This window comes from Panthera tigris, chromosome D1, assembly GCF_018350195.1.
Source record: "Panthera tigris isolate Pti1 chromosome D1, P.tigris_Pti1_mat1.1, whole genome shotgun sequence".
NCBI lineage: Eukaryota > Metazoa > Chordata > Mammalia > Carnivora > Felidae > Panthera > Panthera tigris.
The window spans coordinates 74583226-74595383 of NC_056669.1; the positions used below are offsets into that span (position 1 = coordinate 74583226).

Here is a 12158-nt window from a genome sequence, read left to right on the forward strand (position 1 = left end):
TTCCCAGAAACGGCACACCGCGAGACCTACAGGGGACAACATCATTTCTTTTGAAAACCTGGCCCCAAATTGCATTTTACAAAATCTCTCTCTGACTTTTTGTTCGGGACCTATTTGGTCTCTGAAACCTAGGGAGGATTCTGCCTTGGCGTTTCGGCTCAGAAGGCAGTCCCCTTCCTTCCAGGTGTGCCCGGGCTGTGTCCACTGTCTACAGGTTACCCTCTGCCCCCCGATGGCCAAGGGCCAGCCTCATCACTGCCTGTACTTCTCAGAAGTCACCCTCTTGGCGCACCCGCCCCGGCCACCCTTTCTGACCCTCCGGCTGCCTCTCCCCCACTTCCTAACCTCCCTCTCATCGCGCTTTTCCTTGTTCAGACATTATCCGACCCGCTGTATCATCGGTGCCTTGTTGATGGTTCCCTCTCCTCCCCCAGCCCCCTAACTAGACGGCAAAGTCTTTGAACTCAGAGATTTTGACCGTTTTGCTCATTGCCTTTTCTCCAGGGCCCAGAACGTGCCAGGCACAGAGCACGGGCTCCGTGCATGTTTGTTATGTATTTGAGTGTATGGGTGGGAAGGAGGGTTTGCTGGCAGGTTCTGAATTTGGAACCCACCTGATACAGGTATGTGCTTAGCAGGGAGAACCAGTCTTCCCTGAGCTATCTGTCTGGGCCAGCCTTGGGTAGTGCTTGACGCCTCACTTCCTTCCATCTTCACGGTGGCCTTCTGGATGGGAAAGTTGGGGCTCAGAGAGATGAAGAAGCTTCCCTGTTACACAGTTTATGGGCAACAGAGCCTAAGGACTGTGCCCTCCCATCCTGGACAGAAAGCAGTGCCTTTGCCCTCTGCCGCACCCCAGCCTGTCGGGGAGGCCTCCGCGGGTGGTTTCTGAGCTGGCTGCTTTGCAGGGCCAGAAGGCCCATCCCTCCTCACCTGTCTGTGTGCGGAGGCGTTTTTGGCATGTGCACGGAGTCAGGTGGCCCAAGCAGCTTTCAGCGGTCGGAGGTGGCAGGCTAATTATCGGCTCCGGGAGCAGCGGGTGGATGTACTGGGGATTGTCTGAAAAGTCCGCTTAGAACCGTGGCCTGGAGCAGGACGCCCTCCACCTCCTTCCCTGGGGGAGTGGGGTGCAGGGCAGGGCCAGGACAGGCAACGTGACAGCGTGAAGGGTGTTTTCTGCCCAAGGGAGATATTAGACAAGAGTTAGAAAGACCTGGATTCTGATCCTGGCTCTGCCACTGACAAATTGTGTGAAATTGACTACGTTTGCTCAATATCTCTGAGTCCTCTGCTCATACAACCCCAGCGGTAACCCAGGCATGCCTCCCAAACTTGGGGGCATGATCCACGAGACAACGTCAGCAGCATGCTTACCGCAGGCACAAAATAGATGCTAGCTGTTTTATGTTTATCCATTGCAACATGTGACTTCCTGTCTTGTGAAGCGTGGAATGAAAGGTTTCATTCAGCAGAACAGGCCTGGCACACAGTAGGCACTGAATAAAGGTCAGTCCCCTAGCTCTTCCCCTTCCCATCCTTCAGCGCCAAGTTCCAGGCCTCTTTGTCCCTGGGGACGTGACATCCCTGCCCCTGCCCTGGGGGTGTTTCTGTGGGCTCCTGGTTAATGGGGGACTGGTATGGTCATTTTGGAACGATTATGTTAGAAGCCCCCCTCCCTTCTTCCTTCTTTTCTCTCTCCCTTCCTTTCTTCCCTCCGTCTCTCTCTCCTTTCTTCCTTCTATTCAATTCATTTTCAGTGAGTACCTACTAAGTGTCAGTCACTGTGCTAGGTGCTGTGAATACCGCTGTGAGCAAGACAAGATCCCTGCTATCATGGAGCTTAAGTGTAGGTGGAGTCTGGTGATGGAGGAGAAAATAAACAAGTATATAAGGAAATAAAATAAGCATTATAAAAGCAGAAAATAGAATCATATACTAGGAACTGAAGGAGGGCTAGTAAAACTACTTTAAATGGGGAGCCAGGAAAAGCATTGCTAAGGAAGCAATATTTGAATCCAGACTTGAAAGATCAGGGTAGGCCCACCACGTTCAGCCTCGGGAAAAGGGGTCTCAGGCTGCAGGAGCAGCGTGTGCAAAGGCCCTGGGGAAGGCTGTACTTTTCAGTGGGGACAGTGGGCCCCCAAATGAAGCCCCATCTCTGCTCCCCCGGCTCAGGCAAGGCAGGCAGGCTTTGTCCTCGAGGCTTGGCTGCACTTAAGATCCTGCTCCCAGGATGTCCTCTCTGCACTTAATTTGCTGCAATTGGCAGAGGTTAATCCTGTTCATGTTCCTCAGGGCCCCTGCCAAAGCCGGCCCTTCTCACAGATGCTGGTTTAAATTAGAGGGATTGTTTTCGGAAGATGAGATTCCAAACTGGTCCTATTTCTGAGCCTTCCTAATGGCAGGCAACAAAAAGAATGCTGGGCTAGGCTGGCATCTTGACAGGTGGGGGGGTGGGGTGCCAGGTCCTGCCAGTCCAGTGAGAAGCAAGTCAGGCCCCATCAGCCCCCCTCCTGCCAGAATGCCAACCAGACCTGCTGGTCCCCCATTTGAGGTGCTCCAGGCTTGGCCCCCACCTGGCTCCTCCCTCTTCCTCCCTGTGCACGCCCTCCTGCCTAGCTCCGTGCCTTTGCCTCCCCTGCCTTCTGTCCCCACATGGGAAGGTCTGCTCACTGTCCCAGGATCTGCCTCCTAGAGAAAGACTTTACAGACACTCCCTGGGGGAACCTTTTCTCCTTTAGTCTCCTCATTTCTCTTATGGTCTTTAAGGCATTGGCCATAGTGTCAATTGAGCTGGGGAGACTGAGTTCCACTGGAGTGTGAGCACCTTGAGGGCAGGGCTCCCAGGTGTTCGTCTCTGCCTTTCCGGGGGCTCGCACATCATGCATTCAGCAAATGTTAATTCATCCAGCCAACGTCTGCTCTGTCCCAGGCTCCCCGAGAGGCAAAGGGGGAATAGCTCTGGGTGAAGCATGCCTCTTGCTCTTAGCTTGCTCCTGGCTTAGTACAGGGGACAGGCCATGAAGAGACATTGTGACACGGAGGAGGGCTGAGCGGATCAGGGTGCATGCTCTCGTAAGGGGTGCCCAGGAAGGTTTCTCAGAGAAAGTGATAGCCATGACACATAGACTGAGGACAGTGAGGGCCAGGGGGTAGGATGGCTGGCCCCAGATCTCCTGTGTAGCGCATGGCAGAGTGAACTCTCAAATCGGGGCCCACATCAGTGCCAGAGTGGGTTCCCTGCCTACCACACCCCCCCCAGTTAGCACACTCCTCTCTGATCCTGCCCCACAGGGTAAGAAGGAAAAGTGTCAGACCCACTTGCTCAAAGCCTTGCCACATTCTGCTGCAAAATCTTCTGTTTCCAAGCCACTTCAGACTTGTGATGACTCACCAGGTCCTTGGAGTCGCAGAGACTGTCAGCAAAATCCGAGGCCAGTGAATAGATTTCCCACCGCAGGGTATTGTGGGACAGCTCGCTTCCTACTGACGGTTGTTTCTTCCCCCCCCCCGCCCCCGCCCATTTCAAAATAATGCATACTAATTGTAGAAAATTTGGGGAGAAAATGCAAATCGCCCATAATTTCACGACCCAGAAATAACCATTGTTAACGTTTCGGCGTACTGAGATGGTTACTTTGGGATTTTATTTAGAAGTCGCTACAATATATAATTACTGCTTATTAATATATGCAAATATATGAATATAATTTACCTTGTATGTATTTAGCTTATTGTAAAGATTTGCACCCTCTACTGCCTGGAAACCTCAAAGACGGAGAGCGTGAAAGAAGTAGCTCTGGGGCGCCTGGGTGGCTCAATCGGTTAAGCGTCCGACTTCGGCTCAGGTCATGATCTCGCGGTCCGTGGGTTCGAGCCCCGCATCAGGCTCTGTGCTGACAGCTCAGAGCCTGGAGTCTGCTTCAGATTCTGTGTCTCCCTCTCTCTCTGACCCTCCCCCGTTCATGCTCTGTCTCTCTCTGTCTCAAAAAGAAATAAACATTTAAAAAAATAAAAAAAAAACCTTAAAAAAATTTTTTTTTTAATTTTTTTTTTAACGTTTATTTATTTTTGAGACAGAGAGAGACAGAGCATGAACAGGGGAGGGGCAGAGAGAGAGGGAGACACAGAATCTGAAACAGGCTCCAGGCTCTGAGCTGTCAGCACAGAGCCTGACGCGGGGCTCGAACTCACAGATCGTGAGATCATGACCTGAGCCGAAGTCGGATGCTTAACCGACCGAGCCACCCAGGCGCCCCAAAATTTTTTTAAATAAATAAAAAATTTTAAAAAAGAAGTACCTCTTATTGCCGACCTACTACGTGCCCAGCTGCAACTCACACTCTTTGTACTGACAATGCGGGAGTCGCCCTTCTGTGATGAAGCAGACATTCTCTCATTTATCCTGATGGCGACCCATCAGATGGCTATTGTTCTTATTTCCACTTGACAGATTAAAAAAACAAAACCGAAAACAAAATAAAGGAGGCAAGACCAGTAATCCCTTAGCCAAGAGCACAGAGCTGGGATGCAGTGGGCCTGGGAGTGAGCTCCTGGTCCGTCCTGCTTTCAAAGTGCATGTTCATTCTCCCTGTCGTGAAGTCCCACGTCCTTATCAGAGGCCTCGGAGAGAACGCACGCATGCTGCCCTTAGAGATGGCCAAGCAGAGGTGACTAATGGCCAACGGCTGGATGTCACCATCATTTCTTTATCCAGCCCTCTGGCAGACCAAACCCGGGGCCAGCCTCTGGGGGACTCACAGGGAAATAGGCTTCTCCCAGTATTCTGAGGTTGCTGAGAGACCTCAGCGTTCAGAGGAGGGAAAGGGTCACAGAGATCAGCTAAGAGCTGTGGCAGTCACTGCACTTGAAAGAAGAAACAAGGTCTGAGGTTGTAGATTCCCCGGGAGACACCTCTGCTGGCCGCCAGCCAGAAGGCCTCCCAAAATAGATCTCCTGTCATGATGACAGCAGCCCAAGGCCTGACCCTAAGCCTGTAGGGCCCAGAAGCTGCCTCGTAGCAGCCACCTCCCACACACCAGTCGATACTCCAGACATGAAGCTATTGATCTGCAGGGTGTTGCAGCCCGGATTCTGCAGGTTGAGATGGGATAAGAGGTGTCAATGGCGTCCCAGGGAGTAACACCTTAGAAAGAAGAGGGCAGAGAGCGTGCTTGTGCAGGAGAAGCCTGGATGGTGATGCAGACAGGACAGAGCCTCTGCCAGCCCAGGAGAGAGCAAGCGCCCAAGCAGAGATTGCCACCAGAGGGGTCTCACGTCGGACAAAAGTGGCTGGGGCCTTGTTACGCTGCCTTGCTCAGTCACTGAGGAAAGCACGCCCAAAGGCACATCACACGCCCTGCAGCTGGGCATCCGGTCCTTTTTGGCAGGAGGACTCGAGCCACGCATCTCTGTGTCTGCCACACAAGGAGAAATCTAACCACCACAGGGTCTAGAAGGCTCCTGTTGGCTTCATCAGTGAATTCACCCCACATGGAAGAGCAATGTGGGAAGTCAAATAGGATCCGAAGGGTACCGGGTGGGCATGGAATCAGACCATAGGAATTGTAAAATCGAAATCCTTAACGGCACCAGGCTGAGGTAGTCTGACAAGGTGACAAGCTGACCTGCTCTTACGTTAGGCTTTTATTGCCCCTTGTATTAATTTGTGAGGACGGCCATCACCAAGTATCAGACTGAATAGCTTACACAACAAAAATTTATTCTATCTCTGTTCCGGAGTCTGGAAGTCAGACGAAGGTGCTGGCGCCCTTGGTTTTCTCTGAGTCCTCTGTCCTTGGTGTGCACATGGCTGTTCTCTCACTCCCTCTTCACATGGTGCCCCGATGTCTCCCTGTGTGTCCTGATTTCCTCTTCTTACAAGCACATCATTCAGGTTGGTAAATTTCTAGGGGACATAATTCAGCCCATAACAACTCCTAGCCCCTCTTTACATGGACAGAGTCTGCCTAATGTAACTGACTCGGACACAAGTCTTGCCTGGATGAGTCCATCCTGCCTCTATAGGGCGGAGATGGTTGACAGGGGATAAACTTGTAACGAGATACCCAGCCATGAAGGCCCTTGGATGTCAGACTAACGAAGTTGTATTTTCTTCTGAAAGCCAGGGGGAGCTCTTGGTGGGGCAGTGGCATGATCAGATGCATATTTTTGGAACATCACTTTGCCCATCACTTGGAGCATGGATTGAAGGAGGCAGGACAGGAAGGAGGAAGGTTCATAGTGAAGAGAGGATTGTACTAGTTCAGAGAAGAGATGATGAGGCCTGAACTGGGGTGGCTGCCCTGGGAATGAAGAAGAAAGAATGACTTTCAGAACCTTTTAAGATACATCCTTCCACAGTATCATGGCAAGGGCTGAGGGAGGCGACATTCAGATGGCCAGTACACTCATTGAACAACAAAACCTAGTCACGTGAGTCATCTTTTTAACAGCAAAATACTTCCTCCGGGTGAAATCTTAAGTGGGAGATACGCATATAAACAGCTTATATAGAGAGGTTATATTTTGTTTGGGCAAAAGTCATGATAAGGATCCCAAACCTCTGCCCACGGGGGTGACCATTGTCTCCTAGTGGGTTCTAGAGACCCTGTTCCCATCCTTAGAGTTCCTCTTCCTCCAATTCTTCCTCCTTTTGGGGGCAGACATTTAGCTGGCACACATTGGTACAACCACATCTCAACCAGTTGGTGACATCCACTGCCCTGAGCCCTCTATGTGCCTCCCTGCTCAATAGCCTCCAAATATCCAGCCCCTGCCACAGTTCCTAGACCTCCCAACAGTCCAGCAGCCAGTGGGGCAGGTCCAGGCACACAGAGGGGCTCTTGGACCCAATTCTCCAGCACTGTGGCCAGCATCTGTTGACTGGTTGGACCTTTGCCGTGGCAATTATTAAATCTGTTGAGTATCACTAGTCCTTATATCTTGCACACCAGCCATTTCCAACTATGGACATTGTTCTCAGAAATACCATGGTATTTGTTCCTTCTCATGGGAATGCTTTCTTCTCCTTTCTGCCTGGCCGGCTCCTGCACATCCCGCAAGACTTAGCACATATCACCTCCTGAGGCCTTCCGTGCTGCTCCCAAGGCAGTGTGCATGGTTCTCTTTTAAACTTAATTCTCTTGTGGTCCTTTTTGTGCCCCAAAGACATGTATCTGTTCACCTCTGTCTTTTTGTTTAATTGTGTGTGTGTGTGTGTGTGTGTGTGTGTGTGTGTGTGAGAGAGAGAGAGAGAGAGAGAGAGAGAGGGAGAGCCATGTGCACACACGTGCATGAACACATAGGGGACAGGCAGAGAGAGAGAGAGAGAGAGAGAGAGAGAGAGAGAGAGAGAGAATCTTAAGCAGGTTCCACACCCAGTGCAGAGTCCAACGTGAGGGCTTGATCCCATGACCCTGGAAACATGACCTGAGCCAAAATCAAGAGTTTGACGCTTAGAGGACTGAGCCACCCAGGCACCTCCTACCTGTCTGCTCTACCCAGTTTTCTTTTTCAAAAGGGTAGACCGAGCCTTTCTATTATTCTTTCTCCAGAATGTAATGCATAGTAGGTACGTAGAGTTGGAAGGACTGTCTGTGGCCCTGACAAGGTGCCGTGGGGCTCTTCGATTCAGTTGTTTCTGGGCGAGCAGTGCTGGTTCTGTATTTCAGAGGAGCGTTCTCCCTTCCCTGCTGTGTCCCCCAAGGAATTGAAATACCCGACAGCAGGATTTTATCTTCCTCGTCAGAGTAGGCCGGGTTCCCAGGACAGCGCCTGGTACACAGAATGTCCTCAGTCCGTGTTCGTAAAAGCCCAAATGATCCGAATAATGCCGCTTTGGTAGTTAGAATGCAGGTATTATCACCACAGCACTATGACATGACTCTAACACTGTGTTTATTTATCACATAAGGAAACTGCGGCTCAGAGAAGCTAAGCGGTTTGTCCACGGTCACCGTGTTAGTTAGTGATGGAACTCCAAAAGCCAAGTTCTTGGTTAGCCTCTACCCTGCACTCTACCCGCTTCCCCTATGGGGCTGCATTTCAGATCCCCATCCTCCGACATCTGTCCTACTTGAAGGAACTTGCCAGCTCACCCTCTTTCCCTGCCTTGAGGCCAGGTGACACAGCACAGGATTGGGACCCCTGAGTGCGAGCGCAGACTGGGCATCCAGGTGGCCGTCCTGGTCTCTGGGCTCTGTCCCAGCTACTTCTGGGTTCCCCGGACTATCACCGTCAGCCCCTCTTCTTCCTCTGTGTCCTTCACCGCCGATCTTTTTCACAGCTCTGCTTCCCCTCCCGTCAACAGATCTCTCAACAAATGTTTTCCATCACTGCTGGCTATTTTTATCCCTTTATCAGAGTTATTTCCTTTGGTAAATAGCTCCCTGGCACAGGGTGGGTAGCCTCACTCAGGTGCCAGCAAGCACATGCAGGCAGGAGGTGCGGGGCCGGTGGGCATCTGGGAGAGGGAGGAACGAGCGACAGGGGCCGGGCCCGGCGCTGGGGGACTGTGTTCGGTGCTGATGGCAGTGGCAGCAAGAGGTTCATTCATCCGCGCCCCCCCCCCCATTTCAATTTGTTAAAACCATTCTCTGAGAAGGCAGTGTGTGCCGAGGGGCCTCGGAAGCAGACAATCAGTGACAGGCGCCCAAAATAGCCTCGGAATCAGCAGCGTTTTGTTTTGCTCCAGGCTTTTCATGCCTGCGAGGGGAGGAAAGAAAGGATCCAGAGCATTTTCTGCGTCCAAACACACATCTTTTTTACAATAAGACAAATGACTCGTATTCCTGCTATTAAACCCAGCAGCGTCCCCTCCCCACCAGCCACCCCTTCTCTGAAGACCTCGCCAACATTTCCTTTTGTGGCTGCAAGAGGAGAGAATAGCAGCTCACGCGGGTTCCGGCGCAAGGAGCCTCTGCCTCCCCGGGCTTGCCTTTTACAAGCGGGGATTTTAATAAATTAGCGCCAGGGCGCGTGCCGCTCACTGCAGCTGCCGTGACAGCTCTCCAGGAGGGCCTGCGAGAGCCAGGCCCTGCTGGAGAGGACCGAGCCAGCGGTTTGCTGGTGGGAGCCCCTCGGCCTCAGTCCCGGCTGACACCAGCCCCGCGGTGGCCCCTCTCCGGCCGCGGCCCCTCGCAGCGCTTACGGGACCGGCCTCAGCTTCTGGAGGAGACTCCTTGGGGTCCGGGGAGGCCGCGTGCATCAGGAGGAGTCCCAAGGGGTTCAGCACGACCCCTGGACTCCAGTCTTACCCCTGTGCTGACTCCCCGAGCAGCCTTGTCCAAGCCGCCGCTCGCCGTGAGACCGGTTCCTGGGGAGTCAACTCTCAGAACAGGCTGCTCCCTCTCCTTTAGAGCGCTTGCCCCGTGGGAACTTAGCTCTTACTTGTGGGGCAGTTTGGCCACTTCGATCACGGGCCTGCATACTTTTTAGGCCCATGGGCCGTATCTGGCCATACGAGTTTATGTTGTCTGGTCTGTGGCTGCTTTCACAAGACAGTGGCAGAGCCGAGCAGTTGTCCTGCAGAGGTGGGATGGGCCCTAAAACCTAAAATATTTACTCTTCGGCTTTTGACGGGAGAACTTTGCCACCCCCTGGTCTAGCTGGTGAGTCCCACAGAAGGTTTAGAGACACTTCTCAAGATCACTCAGCCAGGCCTGAAAGGAAATATGAATGCGGAATCCTCAGTGCCCCAGACTGTCAGGGATGTTCTCAATTAAATGTGCACGAGTAGAGTTGGGATTTGCTAGAACAGGAATCCCTCCCAAGCTAGGACATTGCCTGGCAAATACTGGGGGCCTTCTCCAGCCCTGGTTCCCCTCACTGGTCACAACTGAGCTCTGACTGGTAATGGACGACATGTTCTATCCTAGCCTCTATCTGAAGGTCCTTCCTACACGGCTTACATGGCTAGATAGAGAGAGTAAGGGTCCTGGGATCACGAGGGGTAACAGGATGTAGAGGTTGAAGACTTGGGAATCACTAGTTCAAAGCTTGGTGTTACTACTCATCGAGCCACATAACCTCGAGCGTGTCGGTAGACCTCTCCGAGCCTCACTATCTGAAAGGCGGAAGGAAAACTAGAGCCTTCCTTGCAGGGTAGTAATAAAGATTAAACGCAATAATGTGTGCTGTGTATTCAGCGCAGGACCTGGCGATCCAGAAGAGTAAATAGTAAGCATTTAGTTGTTGTTCCCCTGCGGAGCTGGTTTAGGTTTATTCCAGCTTTTCCTGAGTTTCCCAGGACTGGTGGCTATGGGTGTCTCTAGGCCCCTCATGGACTTCACCTTGGGAGTGAAAGGCTCTGACAAGTCCTCTGTTTTGTCTCACTGAAGTGGAAATTTCTATAAAACCCAGAGGCACCACATGCCAAACCAGCCTGCTACGCTCCTGGCATGGGGACCAAATAGTGACTTTGAAAATGTGTGTTTTCTTGGATAAAACCTCTAATTGGACAATTGTAGGTCTTCTGGCTTTATGTAGACTTTATGACTTTGAAAGCTCTTAAGCTGGGGCGAGAGAAAATTTATGAATGGGATTTCTTTATTTCTGTAACACTCTGACTCATGCTGTTGATCCACTTGGGGGGCTGGGCTTCCGTTACTTGCTAATTTCTCTTTGCCAGGTGGTCCTTGCTCTGCCTCAGTGAGCCACAGCCAGTGGGTACTGAGCCCCAGAAGGGGGTCAAAAGGGGCTAAAAGATTGTTCTGGACCCAGATTGATTTCCTAGGCAAAGAAATAGAGTGCTTGGGAATTTCTCAGGGAAGCTCTATAGTTTTTCTCTTAAATTTTGAAAGCTTGTTTTTACCGGGCTGTTTCAGTTCCTCTCATAGGAAACTCTCACTGTCTACATAAGGCACTGGTCTTAGAGAAAGGGCCGATTTCTGGCTGAGGGACGTTTCCTCTGGGTGCCCTCATCCAAGAGCTCGTTTGAAGGTAGGCAATGGAGCTACCAAGATGTGTCTCGATCAGCATACTAATGAGACTGACTTTACTTAAACCGTGTTGGTTAGGGTAATGTACGTTTCTAAAACAAACAGATTCCAAAATGGATAAAGGCTCAAACACAATAGAAATTTGTTTCTCATTTACATAGTCATCCAAGGCTGATATTTCTGGTAACAGTGGGTGGCTTTCATCCACCCAGTGATTCAGGAACCCTGGCTCCTTCTACCTTATGGCTTCATCATCCTCTCTAGAGCCTTGAAGTAACCTGCATCTAGCCAATGGAGTTGAAAAAGGGCGCAGGGAAGGCTCACCTTCTTCATATAAGCCTTGGCCCAGAAGTGAGTGTTACCATGCCTTGCATTCCATTGGTGAAGTACACGGCTATACCTAAATGCTAGTGGGGCTGGGGACTGCAGTCGTTTGATGGGAAACCGCTTCACATGGACAACTGTGTGCAAAGGAAGGGGGCACATGAATTTTAGTAGGCAATCAGCAGTATTTGCTATAGAAAGAGAAAAGTATCAAAAGAGAAAAGGCCATCGAAGATTAAATACAGAGAGGATGCCATTGGGTCTAGCACCTGGCCAATAATAAGGACCATAACTATCCTTGTCTGTGAATCCCCATCCCTTAGAGCAGTGCCAAGCATACAGTAGGTGCTGAGTAAATGTCTGTGAAAGAAATAAGTGAAACAGAAATGAGAAAGTGAAAGAAATAAGAAATAAGTGGCCCAGAGTCCAAGGGTTGGCCCAATGTTTCCCCAAAAGGGATCCAGACGCTTATAGTTACTTATTCAATTTACAAGTTGCTTTTATTGAAGGCAGTAAAAAATCATATAAATTTGGGACTATCCCGGACAATCTAGTGTATAGATGTTGTACCCAAGGTTTCACAGGATTTCTGATTAGAAGATCCCTTCGAGGACATCTAGGCCCATAACTGCAAATGTCTCCCAACTCACAAGCTAATGCAGTGACCGCCTGGCATTGGATTCTGCAGGAAAATGTGCTGTGATTGACTAGTGATGTGTACCACAGGCAAGGGGAAGAACAATATGGTAAGCTAAGTTTTTGACAAATCCTATCAAGCCTAAGATTCCCCCATAATTTATATATAGGGGCGAGGCTCAGAGAGGAGAGTGGTGGGCAGCTGCCTTTGGAGACTCGTTGGAAGGCCTGGATGAGGAGGTGATTAGGGCCAGGAAC

General features: G+C 51.0%; 2 long non-coding RNA genes across 3 annotated transcripts in view; one reads left to right on the forward strand and one right to left on the reverse strand.

Moving 5' to 3' along the window:
• LOC122231086 overlaps nucleotides 1-12158 on the forward strand; it is a 204550-nt gene that overhangs the window by 123644 nt on the left and 68748 nt on the right. The gene's annotated exons all lie outside the window — the stretch shown is intronic.
• On the reverse strand, nucleotides 624-2971 carry LOC122231087. The gene is made up of 4 exons (XR_006208222.1): nucleotides 2828-2971; nucleotides 1375-1479; nucleotides 934-1176; nucleotides 624-726 (listed from the first exon to the last, which is right to left on the reverse strand). It is a non-coding gene; the product is annotated as an uncharacterized LOC122231087 (long non-coding RNA).